The sequence below is a fragment of the Helianthus annuus genome, chromosome 3 (genome assembly GCF_002127325.2).
Source record: "Helianthus annuus cultivar XRQ/B chromosome 3, HanXRQr2.0-SUNRISE, whole genome shotgun sequence".
Taxonomy (NCBI): Eukaryota; Viridiplantae; Streptophyta; class Magnoliopsida; order Asterales; family Asteraceae; genus Helianthus; species Helianthus annuus.
In genome coordinates, this window is record NC_035435.2 from 119,978,396 (window position 1) to 119,993,220 (window position 14,825).

The following is a 14,825-nucleotide window of genomic DNA, read 5'->3' on the forward strand; positions in this document are numbered from 1 at the left end:
AAAATTCAGGTCGTCGGAGAACGTGCTGGATTCTTTGATCCGTTCGAACCTCAATAGGGTGAGCTTGAAAATAATGGCGAAGCCTTCTTGAAGCATGGACCAATGCCAGAGCTAGCTTTTCTAAATTTGGATATCTCGTTTCATAATCTTTCAACGTTCGGCTTACGTAGTAGATGGGGATCTGGGCTCCGACCCAGTGGGCTACTAATACCGCGCTAATGGCACCGTGCGACGCAGCCAAGTAGACTGTTAGCACCTCATCTTCTTCCGGTATGGTGAAGGTTGGCAATGTGCCCAGGTAGACTTTAAGCTCTTCAAAGGCTCGTGCAGCTTCTTCGGTCCATTGATCTGAAACTTTTTCTAAGCACATCCATGAATGGGAGAGATCTATTTGCGGCTTTTGACAATAATCGATGGAGAGCGGCCAATCGCCCATTTAAGGACTGGATTTCTTTTACTGACGTCGGAGGCTTCATGGTAAGAATAGCATTAATCTTATCAGGGTTGGCTCGTAGGCCTCTTGATCCGACCATGACTCCCAAGAACTTTCCTTCTTCCACCTCAAACGTACATTTTTAGGGTTTAGTTTCATGTTGATGCTTCGGAGTCGGGTGAATGTTTCGAGAATATCTTTTAGCATGGCCGCTTCGTCGTGACTCTTGATCACGATATCATCAACATATACTTCTAGGTTTCGCTCGATCTGATCCTTGAAAGCTTTGTTCATCAAACACTGGTACGTAGCACCGATGTTTTTTAGGCCGAAGGGCATCTTTGTAAAGCAATAGACTCCTTCATTGGTCACGAAGGCTGTCTTGTCTTCGTTTTCGACTGCCATTTGTATCTGATGATACCCTTTGTAGGCGTCTAAGAAGCATTTCAACCTGAATGTGGCGACGGAATCGATTTTTTCATCGATCTCTGGTAGTGGTAAACAATCTTTTGGACACGCATCATTTAAATCGGTGAAATCGATGCACATTCTCCATGAGTTGTCTTTTTTCCGTACCATAACTGGGTTCGACACCCAAGTTTTATACCGGACCTCTCGGATGATCCCGGCATCTAGGAGACTTTTCATATCTTTGGCGATTCCCTTGGCTCGGTCCGGTGCCATGTGCCTTTTTCTTTGTGCTATTGGTTTAATTGATTCTTTTACGTTTAAATGGTGTTGTTCCATGGACCTAGGAACCCCTTGCATATCGGAATGCTTCCATGCAAAAACATCAATTGAATTACTCAACAATTCACACAGGAGCTTCTTTGTTCGTTTTGGGAGCTGAGCGCCAATGGCTACTTGTTGTTCCGGGAATTCTGGGTTATCGCCCAAAGCTCTGTTGGTACTTCAGACTTTTTGGAGCTTGTCTCTGCTGCGTGCCTTACCTCTGCGACGAACGAATTTGACTCTGAAAGGATAGTGGCGACACCTGCTTCGGTGGGGAATTTTATGGCGCCATGTATTGTTGAACTAATCGCTCCGAGTGCTCGTAACCCAGGTCGCCCAAGTATTACATTATGCGATGAATGAGTACCAACAACCAAGAAGGTTAACTGAACAGTTCTGCTTTTGTCATTATCTTTAAACGTGGTCGGAAGGGTGATTTGCCCTATCGGACGAACCACCTCTCCCGAAAAACTTATTAGAGGAGTAGACACTTCGATCAATCTTTTTCTTGTTTGGGGGTTCAGCTGCTGAAAGCATTGCAAATACATTATCTCAAAGGCGCTTCCTCCGTCTACGTAAATACATCGGACCAAATGTCCTGCAATTACGGCTAATATTGTGATCGGTCCGTCTTAAGCATCGTTTGTGTTACAACCCTCATAGTTACATATATTCGTACGATGTATTAACGTGAATTAAAGTGCTTGATGACTGTGTTGAATTACATAACTATTTTCTGATTACTGCATCATACTTACATGTGCTTGTTAACGTACTAGTCTTGTACAGAAAAATTGACTAAATGGTCCTGTATACTTTCCTGAGGTCTTCGTGGAGCTTCTCTACGAGCTGGTTGTTTCGAACTACATGACAGAACCCGGAAACACGGAGCTGGTCCACTGCCCCATTTATCTGCATGCTTTCTCGATTGAAACGGTCAATAAAGTCCTCAACAGACTCCCCGTCGCGGCGCTTTATGTGGTGGACTTCAGTGATGTCTTTCTTGCAGCGTCGCTGCTGGCAGAAATTTTGTAAAAACATACGCCGGAAGTCTTCAAAATGATCAATCGACTCCTCTGGTAAACCATCGAACAACACCCTTGCTGACCCGGTGAGGGTCTGAGCAAACATGTGTCACCAAGCTGGCATGGGCCATTGTTCGACTTTAGCTGCTCCGACGAAGGCAAACATATGGTCGTCCGGATTGGACGTTCCATCATAAAATTTCAACGTTGGGGGCATCTTCAATTTGGCCGGGAGCAGCGCATTAACGATCCGAAACGTGAACTTTGACTGAGAAGTCATAGACGTTGGATGATACGGCATAATTAGCTCCTGATCCTGAGGGTTTAAACCCATAGATCCCTGGCGAAACAGGTCATTAAGACCGTTACTTATCGGAGCCCTCGTAAGTGGGGAAAATTGTGCAACACATGTTATGGGTAGGGGTGAGCAAATTAACCATCATAACCGATAACCGAACCATAACCGACATAACCGAACCACTAATAACCGATAACCAATATAACCAATGGTTATGGTTATGAAACTTTGTATAACCGCTCAATCGGTTATGGTTATGGTTATGAAGCTTTGGTTAACCGAATATAACCGAATGAACCGAAGTTGTGATGTTAACTTTATATAATAGATTTGTGTTTTACAAAACCATATAGAGAGTTTTTACTAAGATAAAAGTATGTTAGTAACAAAATGATCTTGATGTAGATGTCATTTATTTTGATAAAGAACTAAGGTGTTAAGGCCATAATTGTTTTTGTTTGAGAATTACCTTATTAAAAAGAACTCTAAATCGGTAGTTTAACCAAAAAGTTTAGTCTTCGTTATCTTATAAAATAGGCTCAAGTTAAGTTCAAATCGTGCACAACCCTATTTATTTCAAACCTTGCTTGGTTACTTAACCGAAATTAACCAAAACCGAACCATAACCGACTTCATAACCGATTAACCATAACCGAAGTTTGGTTATGGTTATGGTTACCAAAATTCCATAACCGAACTAGCGGTTATGGTTATGGTTAATAGTAAAAACCGACCCAAACCGACCCATGCACACCCCTAGTTATGAGAGTGGAGATTATAGAACTTACCATAGATCCAGAGGTGAAGGTTCCGACGGAGACGAGATTAGCCCCTGGATAAACACTGCTGAACAAGTTCATGCGGAGACTCTGCAACATTTCCTCTCGCTGCTGCTGCTGCTGTAATTGCCGTAATAAATCAGCATTCCGTATGAGGAAAGCGTTGTCAAAACTGGGCAACGGCGTGGCGACTGGAGCAGTAACTGAGAACGTAGCCGATCCTGCTAGGACCGCTGCAGTGGCAACTGTTGGAGGAACAGCTGTTATAGGTGCAACACCTCCTTCCCAGATGTCGCTGTAAGACGGGAAAGTGCTTGTGGAGACAGCTGTTGTTGATTCCATAATTTCGAATGAGAAGAATTAACAAAGTGAATTGTGTGAATTCGAGGGGATGGCGCCACTGAAGACTCAAAACCAGTTAGTCCGACCTGGTCAGAGTAGAGCTTCAGATGATCTAGCTAGAACCTGCAAGATCACAAGGAAGAAAACACACCGTTAGCCTCGTCACAGGAAGGGGGGCCTCTCTGTGAGCAAGCTCGGGCGTGAGAATAAGTATTTGATAGGAGAGAGAGTAAGTCAGGGAGAGAGAGGGAGAGTTTAGAGAGAGAAAGTAGCGATTACCCCTTGCTAAAAGCCTTGGTGGGGGTATTTATAGTTTTTTGGTATGCTGACATGGCGAGTTAGTTAGGGTCGGACCAATCACTGTCATGGCAGTTAAAAGCTGTGGGTCCCCGTTAGTTATGGCATATTAGTGTGTTTAGTCGTTCTGTCTATGGCATTGGGTGCGGTCCGACTCCTTGAGTGATGAGGTTCGGTCCCATGTTTGTTGGTCATTTGTTCCGACCGAGAACGTATCCTCATCAGGTACACGGTGTGGTGATCATCGGAAAATGTAAGAGTTTAATCCTTGACTTCTCATTAATCATAAACAAATATATATAGGTTACAATCAAATCTCCTCATAAATTGTATATTAGAAAGGATTCAGGTGTGCGGCCCTGTTTAGGAACACCGCCCGCCCCGTAAGTTAAGTGCCAAGATTGGGGTGGCTTCCCCAATTGTCTCCTCGAATTTGCTTACTCATTCACACAGATATATTGGTTTTTCTTTTTTCTGTGATACGTTATGCCGTTAAAGCACATGCTTAAAAATATATTTCATTACACCCACTTGTAAAAGAAATGGGCAATATATCATCTCAATGGTCCATGTTAATCTAGAAAATAAACTTTCATTATTAAAACAAATCACAAACGAATAAAAATAACCTAGGGAAAAACAAAGTTTTTATAGTCTGTCGGAACCGACAAACAAAAGAAAATGAATATTTTTAGGCCTCCATCGGTAATTGTTGATTAACACTTACAAGTGCGATTTTGGATAAGATTTTGTTACAAATTTCTAGTTTTGCCGAGTAATTAAAGGAAAATTTGTGATAGAATTGCGCTATATTTGATGATAAGATTTCAGATAATATTTCTTTAAGTTTTTTCAATGTTTGATTAAAAATACTTATTTTCGACGGACAGTCCTTCGGTTAAGTCGTTAGAATGTTTATTATATATACTCATGGCAGTACCTCTCTGATTTTCACATTCTTCATTCTCAGCTCTTCTTTGGTGGGTAATCGGTGCTCTAGGTACTAACTAAAGTTAGCCACAAGTGGTCATGGATTTGTTATGTGCCTATTGACGGGTCACCAATTAGCCCAGTTGCTGAAACACCCGACCCAGTTACAAAGTGAGCAGTTAGGGGTAGGGGCGCTCCACTAGTGATGGAGTTCCATATCCAATCAAGTTCCGCCACGTCATCAAGCTTTATTAGTGATAGATTTTAGTGGAAATGTCCATCAGGGGCGGACCTACCCTTTGGCCAGGGTGGGCGACCGCACCCCTTGAAAAAAAAAAATTTAGTGTATATTTTAGGAAAAAAACCCGACCGCATCTCTTGAAAATATGGTTGAACACCTCATCCGCACTCCTAGCAAATAATTTATGGGTCCGCCACTGATGCCCATCACTCACCATACAAACATATACCATTGAAAAACAACTCAACATGTGCAGCACAACAAACATGTTCACACGTTAACTTTGGGACCGGCGGTGGTGTATAACGGCATTCAACGCGTGACCATTTCTTCACCATGGTGCGCCCTGGGTGACTCATCCAAAAGTAATGAATTAATCTCACCCAAAAATCTCTAAATTCTATATCAAGCTTCTTTCTATTTTCTTCGGATCAATTGGTTAATGATTCGGTTTATATCAGGATTTTCATTTTATTTGTCGTGATATATGAATTTCATATGTGTGTATGTTGTCAGAACTTGTGGTCTTGAAATATTTGGGATATGAGTGCCCCAAAATGATTTTCAAGTCTTCAAGAATAGGTGGTCGATTAATGTTGAAATGTGTGATCTCGGAATACATGGGTCTCTGAGTTTCCCAAAATGGTTTCCACGAACATAGAATTTACATATACCAATGGTGTAATTCGTGCCATATTTTTTTTTTTGTAAGTGCGGGAAATTAGTTTCGTTTCTTTACATGTTTTTGGGTAAAACAAACGATAATATGCATTCCTGCACAAAAAATAATTGTATATTACATAAGGGCACTCGGTGTGGGAACGACCCCCTCACGTCCAGGCCCGGCGCCGTCCTAAACACTACTTCCACCGGCCGGCGGCATCTTCAACATCCTCCCCAAGACACTGGGACGAGCCTGCTTCTTCTCACACACACATATACATACAAGTCACACACACACACACATATATATATAGGGTTAGGTTAACGTACAATATGTACGCGATCATCTCAGCCGTCCGATCTGGTGCGAATTCACTTTTGAACATGCGACATTGCTTTTTATACCAACATGCGATTTCATCATACCAACATGCGAAATTGCTACAAAAAACCAACATGCGATTTCATCAAAAATACCAAAATGCGATTTCCAACATGCTTTTTTATAATAAGCGATTTCACAATATCGTACGTAATGTACGTTAAGGGATATTGTATTTTACACTTTCACTATATATATATATATATATATATATATATATATATATATATATATATATATATATATATATACAGAGAGAGAGAGAGAGAAAGTATATAGTACATTACGGCTTAACGTACTTCACGTACAACAACGTGCGTGATTTGTTATATAACATGCGTGATTAATGTTTTCAATATGCGTGATTATTCTGTTTAACATGCGTGATTTTGGATTTTTGAGTTATAACATGCGTGATTTTAAAATGAATGTGCGTAATTACCTCTCGTACGTGATGTACGTTAAGCCGTAATGTACGTTAACCTTCCTCTATATATATATAGGGAGCCGCTAAAATAAAAATTACCCCCAGTTGTAAGAACCCTGAGAACCACTCTCCACCAATTAGATTATTCTAACCAAAAGGGTAGTCTGGTCATTGTCTCCAAATGTTAAATCTGCCACACTCTCTCTTCATTTAAACCCATCAGAGACTTTGTCTCTCTCCTCATTTCTTTCTTTGTCTCTCTCCACATTTCTTTTAAAGATGCAGACCATCTCTTTCTTGGAAAATAAAACAGCATCTCTCTCTTATCTTCTTCCCTCATCTCTCTTTGTCTCCTACCCAAATCAAAGAACAAAAAAGATAATTCATCAGTGGGTGAGAGGTGGTTTGGTCGGCGGTGGAAGACAGTGGTGGGAGGTTGTTGGTCGGCGACGGAAGATGGTGGTGGGTACAAACCCCACCTGCAACTCCGACCCCCCATACACCCCATCTGCAAAGGAAGACGGCAGTGGGTACAAACCCCACCTGCAACTCCGACGGAGCGCCGTCGTGAGTGGCGGCGGTCATGGTCTCCTCCCGAAGAGCTGTGAATGTAGAAGATGATGATGTTCTCAGAGTTGTTTCAAGACTGGTGGTGGCGGTTCGACGGCTGGGTGGTGGTGGTTCGACGGCTGGGTGGTGGGCCGGTGTTTCGAGACTGGTGGTGGCGGTTCGACGGCTGGGTGGTGGGCCGGCGGCAGCGCAGCGCAGCCGTGAGCGGCGGAGGTCCCGGTCTCCTCCTGTGTTGTTGATTTCTCTGGTATTTTTTTGCCATGTGTTCTTGATTTTTCTGGGTTTAGTATGTTGGGGAATTTGATCTTGACATTTGTTTCAAGACTGGTGGTGGCGGTTCGACAGATGGGTGGTGGGCCGACGGCGGCGCCGCCGTGAGCGGCGGAGGTCCCGGTCTCCTCATGTGTTGTTGATTTCTCTGGTATTTTTTTTGCCATGTGTTCTTGATTTTTCTGGGTTTAGTATGTTGGGGAATTTGATCTTGATATTTGTTTTGATTTGGTATGTTGGGGATTTTCATATTTTGGCCTGTGTTCTTGATGTTTGTTTTTATTTTAGTATGTTGGGGATTTTGATCTGTGGGTTTTGATATCGTTGATTTTGGGGTGGCGATAATGAAAAAAAAACCCGTAGATTTAGATGACGATGGCGCGGCGAGGACGGCGGAGGGTAGTTCTTTTAACCTGCAACCCCACTTTTGCAGCCTTTTTAATATCGGATAATCTGAGCCAAACCCCGTTTTATTTTTGAGATACACTTTGTTTTGACGTTTTTGTATTTTTTCCCCTCTAGTCGATGATGATAACGATATATCTGAGACACCTCCCGAGTATGCGATTTTTGGGTGCGTTTGTTTTTGCGTAAAAAAGGTTTGTAAAAAAAAGTTAAACCGTAAACTTTTTAACGTAAAACGTAAATTGTTTAACGAAAAAACGTAAAACGTAAAAAGTTTTACGTAAAACATAAAAGGTAAAAAGTTTTACGTACAACGTAAAAAGTTTGCGTTTTCTGGGTGCGTTCGTGTTGCGTAAAAATGTTTTTGTAAAAAAAAATGTTAACCCGCAAACTTTTTAACGTAAAAAGTTTTACGTACAACGTAAAAAGTTTGCTTTTTCTCGGTGCGTTCGTGTTGCGTAAAAATGTTTTTGTAAAAAAAATGTTAAACCGTAAACTTTTTAACGTAAAACGTAAAAAGTTTAACGTAAAACGTAAAAAGTTTAACGTAAAACGTAAAAACGTAAACTTTTTTAACGTAAAACGTAAAACGAAAAAAACGTAAAACGTAAAAAGTTTTAACGTAAATCGTAAAACGTAAAAAATGACGCGTTAAAAACGGCGTGCAAAAACCGGCGCGTAAAAAAGCCGGGCGTGAAAAAAATACGCGTTAAAAACGGCGCTTGAAAAAGCCGAGCGTAAAAACGGCGTGCAAAAACCAGCGCGCAAAATAAATTTGTTTTGTTAAAAAATATGAATTTAAAAATGATTTTTAATAAAAAATTCTGTTTAAAAAATAAAAAGTAATATAATATAACAAAAAAGTAATAAAAAATTAATAAAGACTAAAGGACAAAAAAAGTAATTTTACTATATTATCCTTTTGAATTTAAATATTAAAAACATAATAAGACAAAAACTTTTTAATATTAATATTAACTACTTTTAATCTCATCCATTGATATTGAATATCTAATGGTTAGAAACTGGTTCTCGCGGTTCTTACAACTGAAGGTGGTTTTCATTTTAGCGGTCCCCTATATATATATATATATATATATATATATATATATATGGAGGGGCTCATGCGAGAACCACCCTTATTGTGAGAACCTTGAGAACCAATGTGAACACAACCTAAAATAGCTAAAAAAACCTAAAAAAAACCTAACCCCCACCCCCCCCTCCCCAAAAAACCTAAACCCCCCCACCCCCAAAAAAAAAACCTAACCCCCCCCCCCTCAAAGCTAAATGCTAAAAACTAAAACCCCTAAAAAACCTAATAAAAAACCTAAACCCCCCTCCCCACCCCCCAAAAACCTAAACCCCCCCCCCCACCCCACCCACCCCCAAGCTAAAATGCTAAAAACTAAACCCCCAAAAAACCTAAAAAAATCAAACAAAAAAATCTAAAATTTTTTTTAATATTTTTTATGCTCAAATCGCTACTTTTAGTGCCCCAAAAAAAATTTTTTTTAAAAAAAAAATTTAAAAAAATTTTTTTTTTTGGCTTCGAAAAGTAGCGATTTTTATATAAAAAATATTAAAAAAAAATTTTTGTGTGATTTTTAGCTATTTTTAGGCATTTTTGGTGTGTTCACATTGGTTCTCGCGGTTCTCACAATAAGAGGTGGTTCTCGCATGATCTTCTCCCTATATATATATATATATATATATATATATATATATATATATATATATATATATATATATATATATATATATATATATATATATATATATATATATATATATATAGGGAGCCGCTAAAATGAAAACCACCTCCAGTTGTAAGAACCGTGAGAACCACTCTCCCCCAATCATATTCTGCCAACAAAAAGGGTAATTTGGTCATTTACCTCATTTATCAAATCCTACCCATCTCTCTCTCCACATTAAATACCACACACCTTTTTTAATTGTCAGATTATATTTAATGCCATTTTTTGTCTCTCTCTCTCCTTATTCACATTTCAATCTTCATCCATCCCTGATGAAGATTCTCTCTCTCATCTTTCTTATTTGAAATTTTCATCCATCAACGATTGAAGATTTTGATGAAGTAATTCTTCATCATCTCTATCAAAAGCAAACATCCCTGCTCCCTCTTTCCGGCCTCCCTTCATCTCTCCCCTCGTTATCGGAGATTAAACCTTGGTCGCCGCCGCCGCCGTCTCCTCCGCCACCGTCCGACGCCAGCCAGGTAGTCGTAATGTGTGTTTTTTTCTTGTTTTCAAAGACCATGTAACACCCCAAAAATGGGTTTGGTAATTTAAATCCGGTTAATAAAAAAAAGAGAAACGGGTAAAAATACCGATAGGTGTAAAAGTGAACCCGTAAATAAATATTAACCAGGGATAATTAACCTAGTTGAATATTAGTATCGTTGGTACTAAACGAAGGGTTGTAGCCTTGTTTAATTAAAACGAAACATGAGGGACCAAAGTGAACAACTTGAAAGTTGTTGTGTTAAAAGAAAACAACACACACACACATACACACACATCGTGTGTGTTCATGAACGAGCAGGGAAAGCTCCCATGGAGCCAAAACCCTAAACTTCATGAAAATCTCCAAATTGAAAGGCTAAACGAAGCCCAAATTCACAACCGAACATGAATTAACGATCACCTTCACAAGGGGATCATAAGGTATGTCTTAAAACTTAGATTTGGTGATCTTGTTTGAAGTGGGTTATGATCAATCCATGAAATTGTATTAAATTAAGCATGTAGAGGTGTTAGAAACACCAAATAGAACTTGTGTTATAAATAATTTCAAGTAATTGGGTGAATTAGAATGAAACCCATTGCATGAGTGTGAAGATGATGATCATGATGAACTTGAAGATGCTATAGTGTAATCTTGTGTTGTATAAGGTGTTGTATGATAGACTAAGATAGTTAAACTTGAAGTGAAATTTATGATTATGAGATTTTGTTTGAATGTGATAGTTCATAAGATGAAATAAGGAAGAACATGCTTAAAGCTCTTGTATTTTATGCTTAGGAAGTAGTACGCATGCCAAGTGTTTGATAAAATGTCTAAAAGACAATAATAAGTGAAATTGTATGCAAGTAATGGGTAAACATATATAGTTCATGTGAAGATTATGTAGGGATGATGTCGAGTATGCTTTATGCTTGTTTAAATGGATTAATGATGTTGAGTATGCTTTATGTAGGTCGTATGTTAGATGTGAATTTGATATGGTTGTTCATAAGTATAAGCATATATGCTAATAAGAATGTGAATGTAATGACATGAGTGTATAGGAATCATGTCAAAATGGATGGGAGCGTTGAAGGCTAACGGGCTACGAAGACTCAATCAAATAAGCGAACGCAAATACGGGTGCGCAAGGTAAGTGAACTCCGAACTTACCCTTTTGTTTGGTGATGTATTTATGATATATGTTAATTGTTGAATGTAATGTAAGAAGATATGAATTAATGCTATTACTAAGTTAAGTTTTAATGGAATGGGTTGGAAGTGGTTAAGAAAGAGATTCGATTAAGTTTGGGTAAGAAAGGGGAACTTACGTAATGAATTATGCATAAAGGCGAATTAAGGAGTTATACATGTAGGATGTAAATTGTAAGTACGTGTAAGAATAGAAGTGAATATATGTTTGAGTGGGTATTTAATTATATGCTTGAATGAATAAGTCGAGTTATGTGTATTTGAGGACATGTTCATATGAAGGGAAGCTAATGATACTAACCGTTTTTCTATTGAGAATTGATGTGAAGTATAGGCATGTAACTATGGAAGAGAAGGTTGACTCCGCAATCCGATGCGAGTGATCGAATGGATGGATGAAGGGGCTAGTATAAGAGAAAGCATGATATGTTGACGCTTTATTATGCATGTGTTAAGATTATTTGTATTATGTCACCGCTTGCTAATGTTGTGATTGAATGTGATGACTGTAGGCTGTACAGGGTTATAGATATTTCGTCAAGAAGCGTACGCGATCGAAGATCGAGTCAAGTCGTGGATTGTACGTGGGTGTGGATGTAGTCACTTAATTTGAAATATGTATGTTAGTTTTCATTAATTTATAAAAAGAGAATAATGTATTTAAGCGAAATGAAGAGAATCATGAAAGAAATTTTACATATGTATTTTCCGCTGCGAATCTTAGGTTAAAATGTGTTAGGGCGTCACAGACCAGTTCTTCTGGTTGTTCTTCATCTGAGAGATTTAATGGCGATGATGATGTGGAAACCCACACATGAGCCTTGTTCTTCATCTGAGAGATTAATGGCGATGATGATGTCGGTGGTGCCGGCAATGTTGGTGGTGCCGGTGGTGCCATCCACGTCGGTGGTGCTGGAGTTTGAGTGGTGGTGTCACACCCCTATTTCCACGTGTCTCACCGGTGGGCCCGGTGGGGGATTACCGTGACGTAGTTAGCAACAATATAGTCAAACCACACAATATATGAATGCACAGCAGAAGCATAAAGATAATTATATTTCAACCATTGCTTGTAATATCAATGTATTACGAATAGTCGAAAAGTATCCACAGGGGATCAAATAAAAATATAAGTATTGTTCAACAGACGTAGGCATCTTAAGCTTGCGAGACTCTTTATTGACGCTAAGGAGAATTATCTAGCCAATTACGCTTAGTACCTGCATTTAATCTTTTTGGGAAAATACGTCAGTTTACACTGGTAAATACATTCAACCGACACTTTTGTAAAATGTTTAATAAAATTGATTTGAATGCACAAGGCACAACTCTTTATAACTTGGGATAATTTATAATTAAATCTTGTAAAGAATTACATGTTTACTATGCGTTCGGTCGCCCGGGTCGTGCCGGGTTAAAGATTAATAGACACACCACATAGCATAAAACCGTGGCGGGAAAACCAACGGCTATACCTTTATAATCATGGACATAATGCCGGGTGTACGCCTACACCCGGATGTCAAGGTCGTGGCCATTTCGTAAAATGCTGCCAAGGATATCCGGGACATGGTCATTAAGCTCCCAAAGGCGTAAAGCCAACAAAACAAATTTTTAAACGGGTCACATTGATAATACCCAACTACTAATGAGTTGGGGTCAATTGCCCGACCAAGCGGTGTTTTAAATGCCGTAACCCAAGCCCGTATAACGGAAAACAAGTTAAAAGTATTTACCTTTGTAAGTATAAATCCTTAATCGTATAAATGCAAATATCTTTTACTGGCCTCCTATTCTGGAACGAAGGTTTTAAAATAACCTATTAGAATCCTAACGGGTCTTTAATTTAGCCTTAGCTTAGACCGGTCAGTTTCAAAGGATAATTTTCGGTTTAATCGCTCGAAAGGCGAAAACCGGGAATGGAACGTGATTAGGACCCAACAAGTTTGAAGACTTGTTTTATATGGGTATAATAACCACACTTTGGATTTTGGGGTCAAAACAATAAGGTTTGACCCGTTTCGGCTAGTTTATGTAAACTAGTTACATAAACCGAACCGTGCGCGCAAAAGGCGTAACGGGTAACCGTAAGAGTCCTACACTGGTTTCCTAAGTCAATATGCTTTAAAGATGTTGTGGTATCAGTAGGATACCTTCCATAATGCCCGTAACGAGTTTAAGTTCATATTATGCCCCGTAGGGGTATTTCGGTCTTTTTAAAGATTATAAAAGAGGTCTCTGAGTTCTACAGGAAATCTGAGCTTTCCGAACAGTTTATAAATGTAACACCTCGAAATTTTGTGTCCAATAATGTATTGACACGTGTCTTGAGTTTACATGTGGCATTTAATATTTAATAAAGGACTAATGTTGACAAACCTTGAAAGTATGTAAATTCGAGGGTTATAAATGTCAACCAAGGGTAAGTATACTGTATAGTAACCCTAAACGATGCTCGTACCTTCAAACGAATAAATCATGGATCGTACGGAAGCGAAACGCGGAAGAAAGTGAGAGATTACGAGCTACAGGGAGTTAACTGTGTCAACATGTTTAATTATACCTCTGAGTGACCCTTTGACGTACCCGAGGCTTTGTAACAGTAAAATACGCTCACTAGAATGTACTATATAAATTCCGCGAAGTTCCGTTTTAAAACGAGAAAGTTATGATCAAATCCGTATGAGAGGGGTTAAAAGCGTCAACAATGAAAGTTAAGGCTTTCCAGATAACTAACAAACTAACTGGGGACTTAACAGTGCGGGTAAATAACACGAGGCCCTTAGTTGTAATTAATCGAGGGCCAAATCGCAAAGTTACCCCTTCAAACCCGAAAGGTCAGGTTAATAATTACCAAAGATTTCGTTATTAATTACCAAGATTTTGTCATGATTATAAAAGATTCAAAAATCCAGAAAAAACAGACCTAACGCGGGCCGCTTTAAAGTTTCACTTAAGTTAACGCGGGCCGCGAGCCTGTTGTTTATACGCGTTCTGATATGCGAACTCAAGCGACCCGCGACCAAGTTACGTGAATCCTTAACGCGGGCCGCGTGGGACACACAGTAACAGAAAACATGGGCAGCTCAATGATTTGGCTAGTGAACGACCTTGTGAGCAATCAAGGAGGCATGGGCGCCCCCTACTCGACCCATAGCACCTTAGGACACCTGCCCATCATCCATACTCACTTGTAGGCTGAGTTGTAAGGATCTAAAGGCCATTCTTGTACTATAAATAGGCCTATGTTATGCATAAGTTCACCACACTTCAAAAACATTCTCTTGATCACCTCTGGAGCTTCCAAGCTTTATTCTATCATCCTAATTCGTGCTCAAGCTTCTGTAATTTGTTTAAATCCTTTGTGGTTTAGTTTTACTTAGTTAAATAGCTAAAAATCAAACGTCGTAACTACGGTTTGACTTTGAGATAAGTCCTTAATGGCTCAGTCATATCTCGAATCAAAAGTAGTTATAAGTTGGTATTTGTATGGGTAATAAACCCCTAAAAGGGTTCCCCCTGATCACCAATCTAACTATTTCAAATGTCGAGTCAAACGTATACTTAAA

General features: G+C 39.4%; 1 long non-coding RNA gene across 1 annotated transcript; it reads left to right on the top strand.

Annotated features, from left to right (window-relative positions):
- The first annotated feature begins 10,349 nt into the window (after positions 1-10,349).
- LOC110905288 lies at positions 10,350-11,993 on the top strand. Its single transcript, XR_002573008.2, has 3 exons — positions 10,350-10,484; positions 11,109-11,196; positions 11,769-11,993. It is a non-coding gene; the product is annotated as an uncharacterized LOC110905288 (long non-coding RNA).
- The last annotated feature ends 2,832 nt before the right edge of the window (positions 11,994-14,825 follow it).